At 41.0% G+C, this 25,984-nt stretch overlaps 1 long non-coding RNA gene and 1 pseudogene across 1 annotated transcript in view; one reads left to right on the forward strand and one right to left on the reverse strand.

Annotated features, from left to right (window-relative positions):
- LOC134729855 (RNA-binding motif protein, Y chromosome, family 1 member B-like) overlaps positions 1–25,984 on the forward strand; it is a 314,093-nt pseudogene that overhangs the window by 221,909 nt on the left and 66,200 nt on the right.
- LOC129395727 (uncharacterized) overlaps positions 18,964–25,984 on the reverse strand; it is a 32,567-nt gene continuing 25,546 nt past the window's right edge. Inside the window, exon 3 of the long non-coding RNA XR_008622984.2 lies at positions 18,964–21,351. This is a non-coding gene — a long non-coding RNA (uncharacterized LOC129395727). The remainder of the gene's footprint in view (positions 21,352–25,984) is intronic.

Raw genomic sequence — 25,984 nt, forward strand, 5'->3', positions numbered from 1 at the left:
ACCCACAGGGAACACATGAAACATCTCACTTCATTAGGCAGGTTAGGCTGATGGTACTAAATACTGCAGATCCAGAGGGGAGAGAGAAGAACCAGGCGAGGACGCCGCAGCTGCGGTGGCTTGGAGGGGAGTGGGGCAGGGCGGGTGCCTGGGAGAAAAGTCGACGGGTAAGTTGCTGGGGTGGAATTCGTCTGCACCAGAAGCTGAAACCCCACAAGGACTCTATCAGGTCTAGGCAAACACAGACTCCGAGTTCCATGCTTCCTCCCTGAGGATGCTGTACTCACAGGGGCGTTCCAAAGGACCTCTCATCCTGTGCCCTTGGGCACACGGGAGGCCAGCCGCCATGGTCGCCAATGCGATAACCCGTGTGCACTGCCTCGCTGGCACAGATCCTCCCGCAAGCGCAGCAGTGGCCGTCGTGCCTGCCAGTGAGGCTCTGGAAGCCCAGGGCCTCGGCCTCCGACTCCAGGGCTACTGTGTACAGCTAACCCTGCTGGGTATCTGGGCCCCATGGTGAGTGTGGCGGGCTGTGGGCCCTGCGGGGCTCCCCAGGAACCCTGTATCCACGTGGGTGTGGCACATGTTTCTCAGAAGGGCAAGGCCCAGGGGCCCTTCCGGGAGCTTCCTCTAGAGTCTAGGGGTGCCAAGGACATGAGATGGGCAGTGTAGGCCTTAGTCTGTGGGAGCCTCAAGGAGGGCACCATGTTAAGGGGGAGGTGCTGCAGGAGAGGGCAGCCTGTGCGCAGAGCAGGGAGGCAACCCTGGGGGAGGAGGCATGCTAGTGGCTAGTGGGGGACGACATCATGACAGAGATAGAGGTGGTGGCCAAGGAGGAGGCCAATGTGGAGCGGCAGCAGGAGGACCCGCAGGCACAGCTTGGCCCTGGCCCCAGGACGCCCCGGCCAGCAACCAACTCGCTGGAAGTCCTTCACTTGGAGCTGGGCTCCAGTCAATGTCCCAGGCTGCAGCGCATCCACGGCTTCTGGGCCAGAGCCATATCCTTGCAGCTGCCCATTCGGGATGGCTGACAGCAGTGGGTGGGCGCCGAGCTCTCAGGAGCGGGGTTGGGGGAAACAAGGTGGAAGGCACCGGGGCTCAGCCAGGATTCAGGACATGGGGGACAACGAGGGGAACCAAGGACAGATTCGTGCAGATAGAAGGGCAACTTAATTGAGGGCACCCTGAGGGCACGTTATAGGGACAGGAAGCCAAGCACAGCACTCACAAGGGAGAATAGCACCTCAAAGGACCCTTCATAAACAGCAGAAAGTTGAAGGACACATTTCACTGGGAAAATCCCTGGAGGAAGGGGAATCTGCGCGCCCAGGCCAGCCATGGAAATACCCCTGCTCCCGGTACCTGTGTCCAGCAGGCTTATCCTAGAAACACAAGGTGCTCAATACTCGGGTTCACCGTGCACGGGGCTGCTGTCCTCTGCAAGGCAGGCACCAGCTCCCCAGACACGATTTCTTCCCTCTGCCGGCGCTGCATCCAAGGATGTTTAGGCCCTGAGCATATACAACCTCCCGTGAAACCACTAGAGTCTCATGGAGAGAGCCAGGCACAGCCCTGCAGCTACTTCTACCCACAGCGGTTCCCTCGGGTGGACACGCCCACCCCTCAGTGAGACCAGGAGAAGAGGACAGCGCACACACGGACAGCAGCAGAGCCTGTCCAGCACCCAGCACATGAGGGCCTCCCGCAGCTCAGGAACCCTGAGCAAGTAGCTGCCTCACACCACAACAACCCGCCGGCAATCCCCTCCCCACTTTTTCTGTGCCTGTCCCTGGTCAGAGCAGGCTGTCTTGGCCTGCCTCCACCTGCCGCCAAGACCACCACAGCTGCGAAGGTGCCCCCCAACACCAGACAGAGGACCAGGAAGGGAGGGTGCCAGACCAAAGGCCTGCGGGGTAGCCCTGCCCCACACTCTCCGTGCTCTTGCAAAGTTGCAGGGTGTTTCTCTGTGAGAGGTGACAGCGTGCTGGCAGTCCTCACAGCCCTCGCTCGCTCTCCGTGCCTCCTCTGCCTGGGCTCCCACTTTGGCGGCACTTGAGGAGCCCTTTGGCCCACCACTGCACTGTGGGAGCCCCTTTCTGGGCTGGCCAAGGCCGTAGCCGGCTCCCTCAGCTTGCAGGGAGATATGGAGGGAGAGGCGCGAGCGGGAACCCGGGCTGCGCGCGGCGCTTGCGGGCCAGCTGGAGTTCCAGGTGGGCGTGGGCTTGGCGGGCCCTGCCCTCGGAGCAGCCTGCCGGCCCTGCCAGCCGCGTGCAATCAGGGGCTTAGCACCCGGGCCAGCGGCTGCGGAGGGTGTACTGGGTCCTCCAGCAGTACCAGCCCACCGGCGCTGTGCTCAATTTCTCGCCGGGCCTTAGCTGCCTTTCCGCGGGGCAGGGGTCCGTACCGGCAGCCCTCCATGCCTGAGCCCCCCACCCCCTCCGTGGGCTCCTGTGCGGCCCGAGCCTCCCTGAGGAGCGCCGCCCCCTACTCCACGGCGCCCAGTCTCATCGACCACCCAAGGTCTGAGGAGTGCGAGCGCATGGCGTGGGACTGGTAGGCAGCTCCACCTGCAGCCCCAGTGCGGGATCCACTGGGTGAAGCCTGCTAGGCTCCTGAGTCTGGTGGGGACATGGAGAACCTTTATATATAGCTCAGGGATTGTAAATACACCAATCGACACTCTGTATCTAACTCAAGGTTTGTACACACACCAATCAGCACCCTGTGTCTAGCTCAGGGTTTGTGAGTGCACCAACTGACACTCTGTATCTAGCTGCTCTGGTGGGGCCTTGGAGAACCTTTATGTCTAGCTGAGGGATTGTAAATACACCAATTGGCACTCTGTATCTAGCTCAAGGTTTGTAAACACACCAATCAGCACCCTGTGTTTAGCTCAAGGTTTGTGAATGCACCAATCAACACTCTGTATCTAGCTACTCTGGTAGGGCCTTGGAGAACCTTTGTGTCCATACTCTGTATCTAACTAATCTGATGGGGACATGGAGAACCTTTGTATCTAGCTCAGGGATTGTAAACGCACCAATCAGTGCTCTGTCAAAAGAGGCCACTCGGCCCTACCAATCAGCAGGATGTGGATGGGGCCAGATAAGACAATAAAAGCAGGCTGCCCAAGCCAGCATTGGCAACCCTCTCGGGTCCCTTTCCACACTGTGGCAGCTTTGTTCTTTCATTCTTTGCAATAAATCTTGCTACTGCTCACTCTTTGGGTCCACACTTGCTTTTATGAGCTGTAACACTCACCGCGAAGGTCTGCAGCTTCACTCCTGAGCCAGCGAGACCAAGAGCCCACTGGGAGGAATGAACAACTCCAGACGCACTGCCTTAAGAGCTGTAACACTCACCGCAAAGGTCTGCAGCTTCACTCCTGAGCCAGCGAGACCACGAAGCCACTAGAAGGAAGAAACTCCGAACACATCCGAACATCAGGAGGAACAAACTCCAGACGCGCCACCTTAAGAGCTGTAACACTTACCGTGAGGGTCCGCGGCTTCATTCTTGAAGTCAGTGAGATCAAGAACCCACCAATTCTGGACACACCTGCACGCTCACCTAATCATCTGGTGGCTCCTTGACCAGAGGCAGATTGTGCGTCACACCCAGGTGTTGGTTGGCCGGGATCACAAACGATGATGAAGTCAGACCTGCTAAGCTACATGATGGATTTGCAGGTCAGGCTAAGGAGCCTGGGTCTGCGGGAGGGGTCCGTTGTCTGGGTCAGGGTGAGATCCCCCTCGGACCCGGGGTGTCTCAGCGGGAGAGCTAGGAAGGGGAAATACATGCTTCACTCCAGCTAGCAGGTCACCTCAGCCCAGCTACATGAAATGGTCTTTTGAGTTCGTCTTCTTTCTCCATCTTGGCCAGGTAAGGGGAGGAACTCAGCCATCCCAGGTACCGACGGTAGGACGAAGTTTTCCTTTTGTCACAACCTTTATTTCCACAATGAAGTGATCGTTCAGGAGTATTGCCTTGGACTCCTCAGTAAGGGGTGCCTCCCAGCATGGTAGGGAAGCTGATGTGTGGGAGGGTAGGTCTGTCATGAACCTTTCTGACTTCTCTCTTTCCAGGATACAGGATGTCTCATTCCACTGCAGTCCAGTGGTTGTGGGATCATGAAGGTCAAGCCTCCAGCTGCAGGCGCTACACTTTCTACCTGAGCTTCTACGGTCGGTTGGCTGACCATGACTGCCCAGGTTCTGGCAGGATTCCTGAGATGGGTGCCACAGTGGGACATCATGGGAAAGAACCTTGCCTTGGCCTCTGGGGAACTGACTTTGAGCCATGACCTGACCTGTCCTGTACCCACTTCTGCAGTACCCCAGATCATCAGCCAGAGCCTGCCATACTCAGGATGCCAGTTAGGGTGTTGCTCTTCCATGCCCACAATTCCAAAGGGCTCACAGTCCACGTGTGCCAGGCTCAATCCCCTGCAGTACTTCCCCAGAGAGGGAGGCCATTAGAGAGGGAACAGAGAGGAGGCCAGTTGAGTGGTCTAGGGCTGGGGACTGAGAGGCCTTTGATTCCTGGAGTTGTGCCCCACGTGGAGAATCCAAGCCTCAGGGAGGTGACTGCAGTGAGCAATCCCACGCCATCCATGGGCTGTTGGAGAAATGACCATCAGGGAACTGTAACATCCTCATTGCAGGATTGGGGCACCTTAAGTCACCTAAGAGGCATAAGTGTCTAAGGTCGGAGGGTGAGAAGCAAGTCTCAAGGGGTAGCTGTCTCATCAAACTTAGAGGGCTCCCTTCCCTGCCCTGAGGCTGGCTACCACTTGAGACTCAGTTTGGGCTCAGCCAGGGCCCTCTCGCCCTCCGGGCAGATGTCCCCCCGAGGCAGATGTCCTCCCAAAATGGCTCTCTGAGGCCCATCGTTTTCTGTTACAATGACCCGAGGGTCCCCTGACATGCTTTCTCCCCTCTGCCATCGTCACTCACACTGCCCTGCTCCCCAGGGACAAGAGAGGCCACTGCACAGGGAATCTGGAAGACCACACTGGGCTCACAGGGGAGGAAATGTAAAGAGATTGCACAATGGCTGGGACCTTTGCTGTTTGTCCAGGGAGGGGAACTGGCTGGGATTTAAGGCCTATCTGAGTAGTGGTTTGGACACCCAGTGTTACTTATCATGATGAAGACCTGCTTTTTCACATCCCCTAATATTAATATGGAAGTTATTTTCTTAGAATAGTGAAACAATGAGTACAAAGAAACAGTGTTTGTTCTGATTCATATGGAAATGCTGCAGACGCGTCCATTTTCCATTACAATTCTTATGTGAGAATTGAAGTGTATATTGAGTTTTAGGATACATTTTGATTGTTCTACTCCTGGCAAATTTTGTGGTCATGTTTGCAATGTAGAGCCATAGAATCCAGAACATTTTTGAGTGACTTTCAGCTTCTTTTAGGGTACTTAATTGTACGTTTTTATTTTCTCACCCTGTGGTTCTCTTCAGTTTATTATTTGAACTTTATATGCAAGCTGATAAATTTGTTTTCTTATTTGTCTCTTGTGGAAATTTGTTTTAAATGACATTATTTTCTGTTAGATATGTGAGTTTGACTGTGAGTACTTTTTCTAGTACAAATTTTTTATTTTCATTTGTTAGTTTTGTGTGTTTCTGTGTGAGTGCATGTGTGTGTGTGTGTGTGTGTGTGTGTGTGTGTGTGTGTGTTTAGAAGGAGTCTTGCTCTGTCACCCAGGCTGGAGTGAAGTGGCAGGATCTTGGCTCACCTCAACCTCCGCCTGCCAGCTTCAAGCGATTCCCCTGCCTCAGCCTCCTGTAACAGAAAACGATAGGCCTCGGAGAGCCATTTTGTGAGGACATAGAGATGGGCCTCGGGGGGACATCCGTGTGGAGGGCGAGAGGGCCGTGGCTGAGCCCAAACCGAGCCTCAAATGGTAGCTCCTCAAGTGGAGCTGGGATTACAGGCACATACCACCATGTCCAGCTAATTTTTGTATTTTTAGTTAAGACTGGGTTTCATCATATATGCCAGGCTGATCTCCCACTCCTGACCTCAAGTGATCCACCCACCTTGTCCTGCCAAAATGCTGGGCTTACAGATGCAGGCCACCATGCCTGGCCTCACTTATGTGTTTATGTTTTTGAAGCCTCCCTCTATTTTCTTCATGGACACATATTTTAGAGTTATTGAAATAATATATTTTATTTATTTACTCAATACTTTAGTAGGATTTTAAAGGTAATGTTTTTATTCACTAAATGCAGTATTATGAATAGGTTAAAACCTTGTGTAGTATTGCCATTCTCTCTTTCATAAATTCTTCAAGAACTCTGATACTGTTTTTCCCCCACCTGAGGAGAACATGTAGATAGTTACAATAAATTGTGTGAGTGGGTATGAGAACATAATTTGAAGGCCGGGCAGGATGGCTCACACCTGTAATCCCCACATTTTGGGAGGCCAAGACTGGTGGATTACCAGGTGTCAGAAGTTCAAGACCAACGTGGTCAACATGGTGAAACCCCATCTCTACTAAATATTCAAAAATTAGCTGGGTGTGGTGGCAGGTGCCTGTAATCCCAGCTACTCGGGAGGCTGAGGCAGGAGAATCGGTTGAAGCCAGGAGGCAGAGGTTGCAGTGAGCCAAGATTGCACAACTGCACTCCAGCCCGGGCCACAGGAGTAAAACATTGTCTCCACTGTCCCAACACCCCCCAAAAAGCATCAAATTTACATAATTTTCTTAAAATCCAGCATAATTTTATTTTTATTGTAGTCATCACGGTCAGACATTGTTTATTTTGGAAAAGTGATTACCAAAATCTGAAAAATCGAGGCCTGATGAAAATATTTAAATTAAACACATTCCAGACGCCCAAATCTGAAAAGCAAAGGTGTTTCTGATATAATAGCCCAAATTCTGCATTTCCTCTCTATTGGACAGTGTAATATTGCACATATGAAAAACAAATGTAGTGTTAAATAAAAAGTAGTGGAATTAAGAGGAGTCATTGCTTAGTGAATTAAAACAACACACAAATTGAGAAGAAAAGACAGTGATAGAAAATACCTTGTCTGTTGATTTAATTCACAATAATTTTCATTTTTGTCTATTAGCATTAAATAGTACCATTAACATAATATCATTTTGTATATTGTCTTCTAACATGTAAGTGGTTTTTATTTTGTATATTTGGAAACCTGATCAAAGATTCTTTATACATTTTATTTTTTCCCAAATTTGCTACCTAATAGCTACCTAGTGCTAGTTGCCTGAATAGCTCTCACTAAGTAGTTTGTCTTTTCCTATTAATTTTAATATGAACTTGGTGTGTATTTTGTTGGCATCTTTACTAAATCTACAGGTGTTGAAGTTGTTCAGATTTCAGTCATGGATCCTCTTGGGTTTTCTCAAGGCTAAAACACCCTTTCTATGCTGACCATTAAGAAATTCCCAACTTCCGGCCAGATCTTTGTTCTGCCTTCAGACTTGGCATATCCAACTGCATGCCTTACATCTCCACATACCAAAACCAGACCTTCATTTCATGCCCAAAACATGTTTCCTCGTACAGTATTCCACTATTTCAGAAATTCGCAGCACCAAATACCCTGTATTTCAAGCTAGGAATGTAGAGGATGATCCTTGAGGCAGCCTTTTCTCAATGACTCTTCATCATTTACATCCAACTCTTCACAGGTTGTGTGTCCTCTCCGAGAATTACATAGTCTTAGTAAATAAAGAATGGCCACTAAGTAACCTTCAATCATCCACTGTTTTTTGAATTCATGTCAGTTTCTTTACAGAACAGCTGGAGCTCTGCAATGTCAATGTTGGAGTAAGTACTATTATCTGCCAGTATTACTATTCTATTTATCATGAGATAAATGTCCCTTAAAAATGCCCACACAAAGCTATACGAAGTAACACAATTAAATGATGTCTTTTTTTACGGATAAGTACAAGGCAAATAGAATCAATTGTTATAATATGATCCTTACAACTACACACACAGGTCCTAGATATTTTGGACCCCACTTCATACATCTGAAATTTGAGTCTCAAAATAATTAACTTCTCTTAAAGTCTAATTTCAGATTACAAAACTACCTCTTTCCACAATATTTTGCTATCTCCCTTTAAGAACCAGCTGGGGAATCATTAAGAATTAAAAAAAGTCATTTTCTTCAACATCTCCTAGCTGAGCCAAAATCTAAATTTTCTGTGGAGATGTTGTTATGTGCAATTTCGCCAAAACTTTTGCAACTTTATCCACAGTTATGCTTCAGTGGCCTACCTGTCATCCAATACCTGCACACCTGCTTTAACACAGGAAAATTTGGAAGTTAATACAAGTATTAAGTCTTATCATTGTAGACAATGACATATGAAGACACTTTCCAATCTTCCTTGAATATATGATATTCAAAATGTCAGTACAGTCTCCGAATTGTCAATGTAATCTTAGTAGCAGTGGAACATTTACAGAAGGTAATTTTGTGAGAGTGGTCCAATATTTTTGTTAAATACTGCTATTTTATAACCATAAATAGCATTAACTGACCCATGGTGTATAGCTAGAAACATGTTTCTAAAGAAAATATTCAGAAATAGGTTTCATGTATTTTGCTAAATTGCAAACTAACAGGTTAATTAATACCGCGAAGTGCTAGATAGTTGGAGTAGTATTTACCAAGAATGAAAAAGAATATAGGGCCATATGACTTGAGAAGGCTGGAGTTAGGAAAAGATAAGGTATTTACTCCTGATTCCTAGCTTGATGTTCTTTGTGTGGTTTTTTTTTTTTTTCTTTTTTGGTTCGTTTTTTGTTTGTTTGTTTGTTTGCTTGTTTCTTTGTCATTGCTGTTTTACGTTCTCTTATGTGTCAGATCAGAGTTTCATAAACATCCCCAAATAATTTCGTGGGTCATAAAATATATATCTAGATACTTCTAGCTATTTTCCTTCAAAATCTTGGTACAATAATCTGAAATGAGACCTAGAGAACCTGTAATTCTCACAAGTATGCTAAGTGATTATTGCCAAAATGACAATTGTGAAATATTTAGAAAACCATCTAGGAGCCAGGTAATCAATTTTAATAATTGATTCTTACTTAAGGGTAAAGGATTTTGTTGAAATGACTATTTAAATGCAACTTTTAGTAAAAAGATAGAATTGAGCACTTCCGTGCTTTCTAATTAGTATCTTTAAAGTATGTTTTCCTAAAGTGGCAAAATTATATTTTCATTTGAAGTCAGCATTATGGCCACAAATGACTTCTGAGTGAGCTTTTTGAAAATCTTCAGATCATAAATTCTAAAAATTATCTTGGGTGTTTATAAAACTCCAGAAAATGACTAAGACAATATAAATAAAAATACCAGCATCCAAAATAATCAAAATAAGTCTTACAAATATACAAGAAAACATATATACAATCTAGCCCAGTAGAAGAAAGCAGTACAGGTAAATAGTTAGATCCTTTTTAGAATGGAATAAAGTCAAATGACCAAGGAAAAATGGCTAGATGCTTGAGCTCATTAGTAATCCAGGGACGTAAATCAAAACCACATTGGGTACCAACTTTTGTTCATTAGCTTGGCAACTATTAAAATAATAATACTGAGTGCAGTCAAGAATGTAAGGAATGGTAATTTTTTTCCATCAATCCACAGGACTCTCTAGTGACATTTATTGAAATTAGGGTGACTAAAACCTTTATTGTCCCAATAGAAAGTTTTTTGAGGATAAAAGAGTACTAACATATATAAAATCATTTATTATTTAATTTATTGTTTTATCAATTTATTATTTATTTCCTTATAGTCAAATAGTTTTTACTATATCAATAGATCTATGAAATAGTTATCTTCCAACTATTTTTGAAAATCAAATGCTTTCAAAAATTTAAAACCACAATTACATATCTTGATGCAAAACAGAAAAATAACTTCTTTACATTGTTATTTAAATATTAGAAATAGTAGGCAGAATAATAATTCTGGAACATATTTATGTGAATTAATCTGTTTCTTAACAATAATTATCCATAGTTCTTTTCTGGAAAATGCATATCTTTTAATTTTATATTGACGTTTAAATGAAGTTACTTGCAAGCTTTTCCAAAATTGCTGCTTCTTGTCACCAATAAAAGTCATCGACAATGTTTAGTTTTTTAACTGAACATGAAAAACTATTTATCACATTGTTCAATGTTTTATTTCTGGAACAATAAGATTTCAACAGCTTTATTTTGGTTCCAATGATTGATGAAAAATTCAAACCATTTTTTCATTTAATTTTCTGTTTGAAGCGTCTAAATGGCATTAATCAATGCTTTTGGAATTTCTTCGGGAGTTAATGGAGTTAACATACTAACAACTACTCATGCATATTTCTTAACTGCAGAAAAATTAAAATTAAAAAATATACACAATTGATTTTAAAAAATAGCAATGTGATGTAAATAAAAAGCCAAGTATCGCAGAATTATATGCTTAATTTTTTTCCAAATTCACATATTAAACCTGTTGAAATGTCATCTTCAGGCATAGTTTTCTTAATATAACTAAGTGTTTCCTTCTGAAATAGCAGCTGGTTTTTCCCCTCAATCCTCTATATTCTGGATTTCAGGATATCACTTTTAGCCTTGTGGTCCCAACATGGACTACAAGGCTTTACGATTACACCATGACACTTTTCAACCCATAATTTAATTGAAAGGGAAATTGTTTTTATTAATAATTTAAGTAATTAAATCATTTAATTAAATAGTTTAATTAATTAAATAGTTTAATTAATCATTTAATTAATTAGTTTAATTAATTAAAACTATTAATAGGGAATAGTTTTTAATTAAATATGTAGTTGCATTTTTTTAGGTCATTGCTGCTGAAACAGATTTTTTAAAAAATAGTCGTTAGCAAACAGCCCATAAATAAATAGTTGTAGGGTATATGAGAAATGACAAAACCACTGTGGCCAGACCAATTAACAACTCTCTGTGTGCTAAGCTGCTGTTTCCAGTACATAATTTACATATACCTAACCTATTATTTCCTTCATTTTCCCCAAACCTACCATATGATGATCTGGGAGTGTCATTAAGTGGACCACATACAAAACAAACAAACAAACAAACAAAAACTATGTCAAATACTTCTCCCATCACCAGGCAAGATTGGAGGAAACTACCCATCCCTAGGCACCATGTACTCGTGCATATTGATTTATTATTACTCACTCTGCTGCATGCTTCCTTGAAAAAGTAGCAGAATCGATGTTTTGTGGGAACTGTGTCAGGAAAATGAAGTTGATTTTCAGATTTGTCTCCCCACTAAAGTCATCATTCTGTTAACATTTTATTTTTCTCACATACTGATAGAGGCCTCACAATAGCTATAATTATTAAACAAAATGAACATTTAACACACTTGCTGGTTCTAATCAATGTAACATAATAGTACTTCATTAAAAATGAGAAATCTAAGACAAGTGCTAAGCCAATTAGCATGGATGAAAAATATTAATAAAGTGGTAGTGCAGGGGGCTAATGAGAATATTTCATCCCCTCAAAGTTAAAATGGTACACACACTGCAGTCCAGCCATTCTTCTAATGTATTCATTAGAAATTCTCACACCTGTGTATTCGGAGGCATAGGGAAGGTTTTTCATTGTAGCATTTCAATAAACACATCGTGGAACATGAGAATTCAGTAGACTGAGAACTATGCCATCAATAATGGCAGCTCTCACCAAGAATGTTAACAAAAAATATGCGAAATAATACACACCTGATAATATTCACATAAATATTAAAAATTTACAAAGCACCAGTATTATTTACAAATAAATATTTTAATAAATTTAAAAAATACAAAGGTAATAACAAGTTCATGATAATGGTGCCTCTGGAAATGGAAGAAAGGAAACAAACCTGAGGGCATATATTCCAATTACAACCAGAGGTCATGTAAATAGAACAGGGAATGTATCAATAGCTGTTATTTTTAAGTGGGGTTAGTTGGTATTTTTTATATTATTTTGTATTTGTATATATTTTTTAAATTTTACTCAAAAACAAATTAATTTTATGATGAATAATATACCATTTACATTGGAATCATCTTGTGAACTAATTGCTTTAAAACTCCCCCGTCCCCATTGTCACTTCCAAGGAATTAAAAAAATTAAAAATTAGAATGTGGTATTTTTAAAAGAAAAATATTTTACAAGTATGAAATAAAATGTTACCAGCACATCACATTTTTTGACTGATTATCCATGTAAAATCATGTAGTAGGAGAAGAGAGAAGGACAGGCAGAATTTCACGTATTAGTACAGGAAATAATTGAATGTTTATTTCAGATACCTTCTTAAGACATACTAGTGGCCAAGAAACATAACAAAAGTGCTCAACATCACTGATCATCAGAGAAATCCAAATCAAACTCACAATAAGATACCAGTCAGAATGACTATTTTTATTAAAAAGCCAAAATAATAATCATAAGAATAATATATGCGGGCAAGGTTGCAGGGAAAAAGGAACTCATACACTGGTGGTGAGAATGTTCAGTCACAGTGGAAAGCAGTTTGGGGATTTCTAAAAGAACTAACAATAGAACTACCATTTCATCCAGCAATCCTATTACTATGTATATGCTCAATAGAAAATAAATCATTAAAGCTATCAAAAAGACACTTGAATTCTCATATTCATCACCATAGTGAAGACATGGAGTCAACCTAGGAGCTCATCCACGGTGGACGGGATGAAGAAAATGTAGTACATATGAACCCTGGAATTGTACACAGCTATAAGAAGAAAAAATCACGTCCTTTGAAGAAACATGGATGCAACTGGAGGCCATTAACCTAAGCAAATTAATGAAGAAACGGAATATCAAATATAGAATATTCTCACATATGAATAGGAACTAAAACTTGGGTGCACACAGAAATAAAGATAAGAACATTAGACACTGGGGACTCCAAAGTGAGGACAGAGGGAGAGGGGCAGGGGCTGAAAATCTTCCTATTGGTTTCAAGGTTCCCTACCTGGGTGATGGGATCAATAGAAGACTAAACGTCAGCATCACACAATATACCTTTGTAACAAGCCTGCACATGTACTCTCTGAATTTATAATAAAAATGGAAATAAAAGTAAAATAAATTATTAAATGAAATAATATATTACATTATAGAATGGACCTTATTTCAGTGATACATAACTGAAACATGCTAATAAAATGGGATGGCTACCTTTGTGCAAATTAACTAGACTTTAGTTGCACTAATTAAGAGAGCAATAGCTGAGACAATCAAACGATAATAGACAAGTTATAATTGATGTCAAAATTCTACCTTATTATATTACCTTCGAAATCATATCCAAAGTTTCCTTCTAGTTTGAGAAACCTCTCTCTACATATATATAGAACAAAGATTGCTTTTGCAGATTAGCATGATTTTAATAGAGCAAATTTCGTCTTCGAATTTCATAAGCACCTTCCAATCCATAAGACACTGTTAGAAAAAACTGTCAATCAGGCTAGACACACATTTCAAAGAGCCTATGAGGTTGCAAATCACTTATGCCTCACTCTCGTGTTACCAAGATAATGCAAAGCACTTATATAGTGTTTCTTAGCTTGAAAGAGCCTAGGAACTTTAATTAATTAATCCTTAGACGACCCAGTGAGAGAGTGATAAGAAGCCCCTTGAAGAGATCATTTAACTATATAATTCACACTTGCTTAAATGTAATTCAGCATATGTGCCGTGTTGTGTTTCCCTGCTTTCTATTTCAATCTTCAGAGAAATAATATTTATGTGTGACTATATCATGCATAGGCATCTATTATGAATAAAATTATGTAGACTGCACTCTGACTGCCACTAAAAGCTAACAGATATATGTACGTCCAACACATAAAATACATCTGGTACATTCTGCTGTATTTTCTTTTCTTATTCATTTCATATCTCATTTTCAGGTATTTCAGAGTGGACTTCTCAGATTTGAATAGGCTGAAACTTTTTAAATGAGGAATATACAATTCTCTTGTTAATTTTTATAATTAGTTTTTTGGAAAGTGTATTAAAACTAAATGTTTATAATTATGCTGAATATAAAAGAATATCATATGTGAATGCTTCACCCAAATGAAAGACTATTTAACTATTCTATTTAGAATTCTCTCTAGTAGGATTTCCTTCTCTGTAGGTAGCTGGCTACAGGAGTCTACCAAAACAAATCTATTTCTGCAGTAAATACCAACACTGGCTTACTCAGGAAAGCACTCTTTCAGGCTGCAAAACACAATACATCTTTTCCCTGAGCAGGATAAATTCTTATACAGTTTTACTGTTCAACTAAAATGTCAATTAAAGTTAATCATTTCCCTTTTTACTACAAAGAGAATCTCATTACTTTCTAATTACTTGCCCGAAATCTATTCTCTATAACTATCTAAAATTACATAGACATACACACATGCATACAAAAGAAACAGTACAACTGGACGACCAACCAATGTGTACACGTGCTCTGTTTTAGAAAAGTTTCTACTGTACTATTTACAGTAAGGTTATAGTTGTAATTCAATCAATGACCTATTTTAAATGAGTGCCTAGAACATCACTGGGGAAAGTGTGTACAATGCAAGAAACATTTCCCTATGCATACACTTTATTTGTAAATATGTTTATACTGTATAGTTAAAATGGTTAACTTTGTTGTCAAAGATTGATACTGGCTAAAGTTTTGTTTCTTAATATATTCTTCTTTAATTTTTTCCAGTATATTTTGAAATGTCTTTCATATATTTACTCTAATTTCATCTGGGAATAGATAGCCAAAGATAAATGGAGAAAACCATTTTTTTCCTATAAATTTATCATCTCCTGAGTGTCAAACTTGTCATGAAAGGAGAGATGCATCCGCTGCTCCTACTTTAGGACCAGGCTTTCCACCAATAGATTATAAATGTGAAAATATCTGGCTACTTAAAGCCACTGTTCTGCAGAAAACACTATTACAGTCTGAGATTGAACCCTAAGAATTGGCCTTGGGAACTTTGAGACTCTGGTCAACTAATTTATAAGCTAATTTCTAAGGGTGTTCTCTGTTGCAAGAGTTATTGACTCTTTAGTCAAACACTCTATCATGGAAAAATCTAACCTAGTGGGCCGTTTCGTCATGAGATGGTAATAAATAATAATAAAAATATTCCTGGAATGCAGATAGCCAGAAATATAGGTCTTCAAGGAACAGTCCTCTCAGTAACAATGTGAAAGTTTGTCTGAATTTCCATTTCCACATTATGATAATTATGCCACATTATGTAGCAATTCTGTAAATTATTTCTGGTTTTGAAAAACTTTACTCTTGAATGTGGATTTACGTTTAAAAGATAATATTGTTTCATAGGACCATTTGCATGTATAAATTATGCATCATTTTATGGGAGCTCATACATGGACATCTCATACAGAGCAAATGATGAGACAGATGTGTGAGATGCATTAGGGTGGTTGAAGAAGAAGCACTGTTTCCACTCTCTGGGTCTCTAATTTCCAATAAGACAAACTACAAAATAATTACAAATAAGAGTTTAAAGAAGAATGACTCAATTTCTTGCGTCTGATTGCTGTTTTGTATCCTATAAAAACTTTATGCTCTATCTAAGACTTGAAATGTTTTAAACATTAGATGTTGGTCTTCAGGACACCAAGTGGAAGCCAGGGGACACATGCAGTTGCTGCCTGGGGGATCTTGTCTAACGGAAGAAGTCAGTAACAGGCAGCTGAATGGGCAGTGGGCCAGTGCCAGGTGTTTAGCTGAGACTTGTATACGTTTTTTCAGAAATTCCCAGAAGTATTTGACAGAAATGAAACTGGTTTACCAATGCTCTTTAAAAAAATCAGCTAAAGAACATCCTATAGTGTCCTGAAGAGAAAAATGAGCAAGGCACATAATTTGAGATAGCAAAAATACTAGGTGACTGCAGGAGCATAGAAAATCTCAGGCAGCTGTTTCACATGACTAGCAAAATACACTATTAAAATAGTTGCATAAACTAGGAGTTGGTAACACTGGGGAAAACCAAGATGTGGGCAAAGCTGGCTGGGAACAACTGGACTCAACATGGTGATGAATTTCAGCTAGGTTTCACCTTGGAGAAAATAGCAAAAAAGTCACTGCTACTACCATGCAGCAGAGCAACTGATCAAAGGCAGCAACTGCCTAACTATGGCTGGTTCACATGTGAAAAATAGACATCCCTTACTTACTTTTTATGTTATCTGAAGTAAAAACATTCCTTACTGATACAACGTTTCATTTTCTTCCTTATTCTCCACGATTTTCTTTCTTCTCATATTACTTATAGCTTGTAACTTATTTTGTCAAATATATGCAATGAGATAACACTGCAGTATTACAGAAAGCAGACTGCATGGGAAACAGACTCATATTGAAACGGGAAGAAGTCCCTAATCCCCTCTCCCGCGGGGCGTGCAATGAGGACAGGTTGTGGGGATTTGATCCCAGGCAGTGTCTAGGGGTGAATGTTTACAGCTCCTGAATCCCCAGAGGGCATGTGTTACATGGTCCATTCGTCGGTGGCTTGTGTTAGTCAGCTCCATCAGACATCCTGACTTACTGCAAAGACAGAAGGCTATCTGAATCCCGGGGTTTATGGCCTTGGTGTACCTGAAGAATTGGCTCACACGTGGGCTTGGAGAATAAGTGCAAGGTTTCATTAAGTAGAGGTTGTCAGCAGATAGATGGGGACCCAGAAGGGAGATGGAGCGGGAACGCAGTTTTCCCTTGGAATGGGACAGGTCAGCGCTCTCCTCCCACAGCTCCACGAAACTCGGTGTTCTTCTGCGGTGGATGGCCTGCAGCCTCAGTCTCTGTGCTCTCCTTCCTCCGGTGTCTTCTCGAGGTCCAGTTGCTGTGACTTTTTCTGCTAATGGTCCCTCTAGACGTCCAGCTGCTAGGATCACTGCCTGCTAGGATCTGGGGGTTTCTTATATCACAGGATGGAGGTGTGGCAGGATGGAGGTGTGGCAGGCCAGGGTGGTCTTGGGAAATGCAACATTTGGGCAAGAAAACAGAAGTGCCGTCCTCACCTAGGTCAGTGAGCACAGGCCTGAGGGTGGAGCCCAAGCCAAGGAACACGCCCTGCTCTACCCAGCACTTCCCTGTCCCCCTTCCACATCAATATATTTTATTTAAATCTCCAAAAATAGCACCCAAATCCTTTAGAGAAGACAACTGCAGAAAATGGCATTAGAAGAGCCAGTCTGGGATTATGGTCACTACATGGAAAACGGAAACACACGCAGTGTTTCCTGCAGGCCGTGGAATCACTGCTGAAACGTATCCCCTGCTGAGAAGGACAGGGAAACAAACTGGCTTCTCTCATGTTCTTGTTCTCTAATCTCTGCAGTGTCACCCCTTGACTGAACTGAAACAGGAAGTAATTTTTATGGGAGCCTAGGAACCATGCCTCACAGGGGCCAGGCCTCTCTATTACAGAACAGTGCCAGGAGAGGTGATTGACCTCTGTGGTATCTGTGGGCATATAAACCCAGGAGCACACACAAAGGAAGATCAGAGAAAAATATACTATCAAAGGGTCAAGAGAGGAGCAGTCTGAGGAATGACTCATGCATGATATTTGTGAAAAGACCAAAAAGTAAAACGGAGCTTATGAGGTAGTAAACTAAGAAGAACATAGAGAAAAACAGGCAAAATCGTAAAGTCAAGGGTATTTACCTTTCCTTTTAGGATTTTTAAAATCCCTTCCAGAACGCTTTTCCCAATATCTTTTATTCATTGATTCATTCAAGAAATATTTATGGTCTAAGAATTGGGCAGATGGCATCATATGCACTGTTAGTACTTCTATCATTGACAGAAAGAATGTTTCTTTTCTCCCACAATGTTTTTCTCCTAAACATTCTTCTTGCAAATTGGTATTCTTACAGATCCTGTTCTTTGTTCCTGCCCTAAGAAGCTTCCCCACACCTGTCTTAACCCAGTTAAGAACTTCTTTCCTCTCCAACTAAGTTATTAAGTTTTACACGTTGTAACACTTGCACAGTACATTGCAATTATTGTTCTTCTCTTCATTCTCCAATTAAGCTATGAATGTTTTGAAGGAAAAGGCTATAAAGACAATGACTTGACATTTGTCAGTAATTATTTCACAAACGATTGTCAGATATTTGTACATAATATTCTAACATATTTATCTTGATTTTTGGAAAACAATATAAGCCATTTTCTCTGCCCATTCCCCATGAACTGCTCAATTTTAAACAATGTCTATGCTCTTGGAGCAATTATACAAACTTTCAAAAAACACCTGAAAGTGTTTTTGTTTTGCTTTGTTTTGTTGTATTATTTTTTAGAGACAAATTCTTGCCTGGTGAAGTGCAGTGTGCCTTGACTGCTCACTGCAACCTTGAACTTCTGAGTAACTAGAAAAGATGCGTGTCATGATGCCCTGTTTAATTAATTAATTACTTTTGTAGAGTTAGGTCTTGCTAGGTTACCTGTGCAGGTCTCCAACTCTCAGCCTGAAGCAGTCCTCCCTTCTCAGCCTCTCAATTATTGGGATTCCAGGCATGAACCACTGGACTTCAAAGAGGAAATTTTAGATTTTAGAATATTGTAATATGTTATACTTAATTTTTTTTCAAGTTTGCTGTTGCAGTGGCACTTGAGAATAATTATTTCTTATGGTGAAAGTGTGATTTCTTGTATCTAGTCATCTACTTTTAAAATCTTTATTCTGTTTACTTAAACCCTAATAACTGGTAGTCAGCTCAGCTGAAAACGGATTCCATGGGTGTTTTGTGTTGAGGTTATTAAGACAAGTGTAGAGAGATATTAAAGGCAAAAGACATTTACTTTGTATATAAAACACTTATCTTTTTATTATGGCCATATATTTGAATAATTATAATAGGCATTTGATATGAGAAGGATTATGTATTGCTTAGTATATCTCAGGTGTTGTCTAGGCAAATGTATATTTCTTGAGTCATATTATCCCATTGTAGAGTATTGTGAGCTAAGTACAGTTACCTTCCCACTTTACAGATACGCTGAAAGTTATCTAGGCATTCACAGTTCATAGGAAGATTAAAACAAGCTGATAGAAATATCAGTTATACAACAGAGTAAGAACTCATTTTTTTCTTGCAAATAGTGAAACATTTGTTTGTTTTAAATAAAAGAGGTACTGGGGAGAATGAAAATGGTAATATTACACACCACTTAAGTTGCCTCCCTAGAGGCACAAATATACACTTGAGCACATGATTGGGATGTCATGTTGCCAGTATTGTTTAGATTTCTCTGCTTTGAAACATTTATGCTAAGGCTTCATCCTTGCAGATAGGGCATCATATATGGTATGGGTAGTTTTTAAAAATACCTTGAAATGCATATTTTAATAACCAATTTTCCAACTTTGTTTTAATCAGGGGTCGATGATATGTGGCACTCCTAGTAAGTAAATGAATGTTTGAAGTGCTGTGAGTTATTTTAGCAATTGCTCAGTTTACCATTTAAGTTATCAAAGATCTTTACTTGTGCAATATCATAAAAATGTGGGACATTAAAAATTAATAACAGAATTTATGTAACTAAAAGCTGCCATCTAATATGATATTTTTCAGTAAGATGACAGCAGCAATTACGCTGAAAAATAGTCATTCCCATAGTTTGAGCCATTATAGCAATTTCCACCTGGGGATTTCACAGTCAGATTCCAGTTCTGGACAACGGTGACTAACGTAACGGTTATTAATGAGAAGAGATTTTGAGACGTGTAGCCGTGTTTAGATGTCAGTGCCTTGAAGTGATGGATTTGGCATATTAGTAAGAAAGACTGCTTTGGACTGGATAATAAGAAACATATTGAATTGTCTTTCTTGTCCTCTATAGCATGAAAAGTCAGTCAGAGATACAGAAACCATGGAACATTTCACAGCATGGCCTACATTTCACTTCACTTTTATCCTTTTAACCATGCACAAAGTTTATTAAATATGCAAAGTAGGAATGCTATAGGAAGAAAGAGCAGTCGTCAGAGGTCACAATCCACAGCAAGGTGACAGTCTCTTGTGGATCGCACCCTAAGTGCTAATTAGAGTGAGAATCTACTTTCAGGTTGCCAGCATGGAACAAGGAAAATGAAGCTATCAGCAGTTAACATTATTGTATTAATTGAAATGAATGCTGACAGAGATTTTGTTGGCTTTACAACAAATTGAATATGGATAATGTAACCGCTTATCAAATTCCACACATATAAAATTGTGGATTAATTAAAAAATCACACAACCCATATATTTTGGGTATCTCATATAAATTTCTATGTACATGTGCAAACTTGCAGTGTGCAAATATGTGTCTACATCTAAACATGTACAACTGCATTGACCAACAGTTAGAAAGTTAGAAATTATTCTCCCATTTTACCATTTCCTTTCCTTGAAGTTTGTCACAAATATAATTTTTCCATCTGTTCGAAGCCTACTCTCTGGAGGCGTGTAATTTATGGATACAGTAAAGCCATAAAATAATACAGGGTTTGTATCAGACAAAACAATAACACTCGTGTTATAAAAGATCCATTGTGAGAAGAAAGTTATACTTCACATTACTACAAATACAGAAGTATGCTTTCATCAAAAGCTGAAATCAGTCAATATAATTTGTTTTTAATGTTTTACTTAAAATAATTTTAAAAGGATTACTCAAGTAGACAAACAGTATTGGTAATAAATAATGTTGAAGAATTCCCTTTAATTTGTTGATTAAACTGTAAGTAAAACACTAAAAAGTACTATGTAATGTAGTTTAATGAAGATTCTTCATGGTTTTCATAAAATAAATAGTCTCAATGGAATATTTTAAGATTGAGAAAGTTCCATATATCATTGTATTGTACTTTCACTTTATTATTTGCTTGCATGTCATAACTGATGGAAATAAAAATATTTATGTTTACACATATGCAAAAAGTGGATTTTTGTCTATGTTTTCTAGTGAGACAAAGTTACCAATAATTTCATCTGTATGGGAAAATTTTTACAAGCCCAAAGTTCTTAACTTTCTTTTCTTTTGACGTTTCATATTTCAGCCTAGGTATGAGATGGAATTGACTGTGGTCATTCTTTGATTTCACTGTGATTACTGAGTTTCTGATACAGTGTTAGGAATGTATAGACTTTAAAGCTTGCTTTCTTCTTCTTCTTCTTCGTCTCCCTTTGGACCTGTATATGTGATTTCTGCAGTAATGTGCATCGTTATCTGACATACAGTTGCTGAAAGATACAAGCATAAATATAATTCTTAGTTTCAGTGAATCTTTAGGAACAGACAAGTAAAACTGAAAGATAATTATGGTATGAATGTTAGTAAACTGTTTATCACAGAGGTACAATAAGGGTGAAAATAAATTTAAAAATACATGCCTCATCCAACACATGAGGTAGTAAAAATGAAAAATTTAATTTGACATAAAGAGCCATTTCAAAGTTATGGTTATTTCTGGTGAGAGCTAGTAGCTCAGAAACCATGAGGAAGTCCTGCAAAGCCACATGATGGATTTGCAGGTCAGGATGGGAAGCCTGGGTCTTGGGGAGGGTTCCAAGGTCCTGGTCAGGTTGAGGTCCTCCTGGGGCTCGGGGACGTCTCAGTGGGAGAGCTGGGAAGGGGAAATGCATGCTTCACCCCAGCTAGCAGGCCACCTCAGCCCACCTAGATGAAACTGTCCCTTGACTATCCTCTTTCTCCTTCTTGGACAGGCAGGTGGAGGAACTCAGCCATCCTGAGTACTGGTGGAAGGATGAAGTTTGCCTGTCATCGCAACATTTACTTCCACAATGAAGTGATCCTTAAGGAGTACTGCATTGGAATTCTTAATAAGGAGTGCCTCCCCGCATGGTAGAGGGTGTGGTATGTGGGAAGCTAGGTCTGGCATGAGCCTTCCCAACTCCTCTCGCTCCAGGATAGAGGGTGACTGGCTCCACTGTGTCCAGTGGTTCTAGGGTCATGCAGGTGAAGGCCCCAGTTTCAGGCAGGACACACCTAACTGAGTTTCTTCAGCTGGTTGGCTGATGGTGACTGCCCAGGGTATGACGGGTTGCTGAGGTGGGGTGGTGGTGGGGCATCATGGGAAGGGACCTTGTTGGTCATTGCTTGGCGTTGGAGGAATTGGCTTTGAACCAGAACCTGACCTGTCATGACCACTTTGCCCAGTTCCCCAGATCATCAGCCAGGGCCCGTGGCTCAGTCTCATGCAGCACTACCCAAGGGAGTTAGGCCCTCAGAGAGGGAACAGAGAGGAGGCTGGGGAGCAGCCCAGGGCTGGGGGATGAGAGGCCTGTGGGTCCTGGAGCTGGGACACACATAGCGAAGCCAAGGCTCAGGGAGGAGACTGTGGTAAGCAAACTCAGACCATGCATGGGCTGGGGGAGAAAGGCCCGTCAGGGAACTGTAGTACCCACATTTCAGGATTGGGGAACCCTAAGCCCCTCAAGAGTCATAAGTAACTAAGATCAGTGGGTGAGAAGCCAGGCTCAAGGGATAGCTGCCTCACCATCCCTTGCTAGCTTCCTTCTCTGCCCTGAGGCCTGCTACCACCTGAGGCTCAGTTTGGACTCAACCAGGGTGCTCTCACCCTCCACACAGGTGCCCACCTGAGGCCCGTCTAGGTCTACATCCTCCCAGAATGGCTCTCCCAGGCCTGTCAAGTTCCATTTCCATGACTCCAGCCTCCCCAGATGTGCTTTCTCCCTTCTGCCATCCTCATTCTCCCAGCCCCTGCCCACCCCTAGAAAAGACAGGCCACCACACAGGGAATCTGGAGGACCGCACGGGGCTCACAGGGCCGAAAATGTGAAGAGATGGCAAAATGGAAGGGGACCTTCTGTGTGTGTCCAGGAAGGCAATCTGGCTGGATATTAAGGCCCACCTCACTATTGGTGATGACACCCAGCGTTTCTTGGCCCTGAGCATGTGCACACAAACACACACATTGTCCATGGCATTGACGTCAATACTACCTAACTGATCCTCAGATTCTATACAACCCCTATAAAAATATCAGTGACCCATTCTTTATAGAAAAACAATCTGAGAATCCTAAATTTGCTATGAAATGGCAGAAGATCCTGAAGACTCAGAGCAATCCAGTACAAAGTTCAAAGCTGGAGGCATCATAGTACCTAACTTCACAATATACTACAAAGTTTTATGTATCGAAATAGAACAGCACTGGCAGAAAAGCAGAGACATGAGCTAATGAAAAGCAACAGGGGACCAGGACTAAGTCACTGCATTTACAGCACATGACCTTTTCCCAAAAAAGCAAGAACGCCCAATGCAAAATTAAGTATCTTCTATAAACTAGGTTGGGGAAAACCTGAATATCCACATAAAGGATTTTACAAGTAGATTATTTCTCACCAAACTCCATTGTCAGACCTGCGATGATAAAAGTACCAGAAGAAATCACAAGGAGGAAGTTGCATGACATCCATGTGGGCAATGAGGGTCTCAAAGTGACTGCAAGAGCACAGTAAACACCATCAAAAATAGAGAATGGAGTTATATCAAACTAAAGTGCTTCGGCACACCAAAGGAAACTAAACAGAGGGAAGGAACATCCTACAGGATGGGAGAAATTATTGGATTACCATACGTCCGTTAGTGGGTGAATATTTACAATACATAAGGAACTCCAACAACTCAATAGCATGAAAACAAATGGGCTAAGGAGGTGAATACTCGTTTGTGAAACTAAGACAAACAATTTCGCAAAAGACACACTAAAAAGCACTCATCATCCCTAATCCATCAGAAAAATCAAACCACAATGAGATTTCATCTCACTTCAGTCAGAATGCTTATTATCCAAAAGACAAAAACAAAAACAAAAAACAAACAAACAAAAAAACAAAACTCATTTCTGCTAAGGATGCAGAGAAAAGGAAATCATTGCACACTTTTAATGAGAATGTAAATTAGTGCAGGCATTACAAGAAGTTTTATGGATTTTATTAAGTATAGAATCGCTGGGCGTGGTGGCTCACGCCTGTAATCCCAGCACTTTGGGAGGCCGAGGGGGGTGGATCACGAGGTCAGGAGGTAGAGACCATCCTGGCTAACACGGTGAAACCCCGTCTCTACTAAAAATACAAAAAATTAGCCGGGCGTGGTGACGGGCGCCTGTAGTCCCAGTTGCTCGGGAGGCTGAGGCAGGAGAAAGGCATGAACCTGGGAGGCGGAGCTTGCAGTGCGCCAAGATCGCGCCACTGCACTCTAGCCGGGGCGACAGAGCGAGACTCCATCTCAAGAATAAAAATGAAAAAAGAGTCTCCAGAAATCTACAAGTAGAACCACCCACCATATGATCCAGCAAATCAGAATACCGGGGCACACGCAGAGGTACACAAATCAGTATGCTGAAGCGGTGCGTGCACCCATGCAATTATTGCTGCACTCTTCACAGTTTCGCTATGGCCAAGATACGGAAGCAACTTGAGTGTCCCTCAATTGATGAGTGGATAAAAAAATAGGGCACATAAACACAATGGAAAAATGCGCTGCATTGTCAAAGAAGGAAATCCTGCCAGTTGTGACAATGTGTGTGAATCTGGTGAATGTGTGCATGCCATTTTGTTAAATGACATAAGCCAGTTATCAGAAAGGCAAATAGCCCACTACCTCGTTCCTATATGAAATCTAAAAGCAGATCTCACAGAAGTAGCGACTCCAATGGTTGGGGTGGTGTTTAGTGAAGAGGGTATACTGAGGAGATGTTGGATCAAGAACACATATTTCTAGTTAGAAAGGAGGAATTGGTTAAAAACCTTTTCTGCAGCATGCTGACTTTAACTAGGGATAACACATTCTTTCTCTAATAAATGTAAGATGGGGCATATCACGTTTTATCACCTCAAAACGACAAGTGTGTGAGGTCATGCATGTGTTGATTACTTTCCACTATTTAAACTAGGAACATTTAATTTCATTATGCTATGCACTTGAGAAACTCCGCTGGTACACTTTTGATTTAGGTTAAAAAAGAAAGTTTTCATTACCGTTATCCCCCTTCAGTCACAGAATGCTTCAAGTAGAATGTTCCAGATGTCTTAAACTTTAGTATCAACCACATGTAATTACATCCTTTCACCTGTACTATTCCTCTAAAAAAATAAACGTTTTATGGTGATGCAGATAATTTTGTAGTCCTTCTAAAGACTTCTGAAACATTTTAAGCTTGTAAATTTTTAAAGAGAAAGAGCCTAATTAGAAAACTTGTGCAGCTTGCAAGGGAGATGTAATATATGCCTAATTTTGTTTCCATTTGTGTTCAAAGAAACAAAGAAAAATGTTCAACAAACAACACAATTTACTCTCGTATTGTATTTGCTTTTAAGCATGTATAGCTGAGCAATAACATCAGGCATTTTGCATTACATGTAACAATGTATTCTGAAAATTTTAATATAGATATTACATCTAAACAGATAGTTTTCAAATAGCATTAACAAGTACGAAATTACTTGAAAACCATTCCTTTTCCTTTGAATTCCTCAAAAACTTCATGGAGGAAGTTATTATCTACTTCTCTCCACAAAACCAACATGTTTCTTTCAGTAATATACAGGTAACAATGCAGAAATAACATTTCAATTTTCAATTTGCAAACAAGGTTTGGTATGCAATAACCATTATTTTGGATACTTGCTTTAATATCTGCTTCAGTCTCCTTTTTCAGGTTGACTTTCCCCACTATCTCCTATAGATGCCACTTAACTTGACCTACGATATGCTACATGAGGAGCAGGGTGCACCCTATCCAGAGAAGGTGTATTCCTTCAGTCTTTTCTGCCAAAGTGCTCATGACCACACGAATAAAAATCACTGCAACTGCTTGAGTAACTCTCC

This window comes from Pan paniscus, chromosome Y (assembly GCF_029289425.2).
Source record: "Pan paniscus chromosome Y, NHGRI_mPanPan1-v2.0_pri, whole genome shotgun sequence".
NCBI classification, from domain to species: Eukaryota; Metazoa; Chordata; class Mammalia; order Primates; family Hominidae; genus Pan; species Pan paniscus.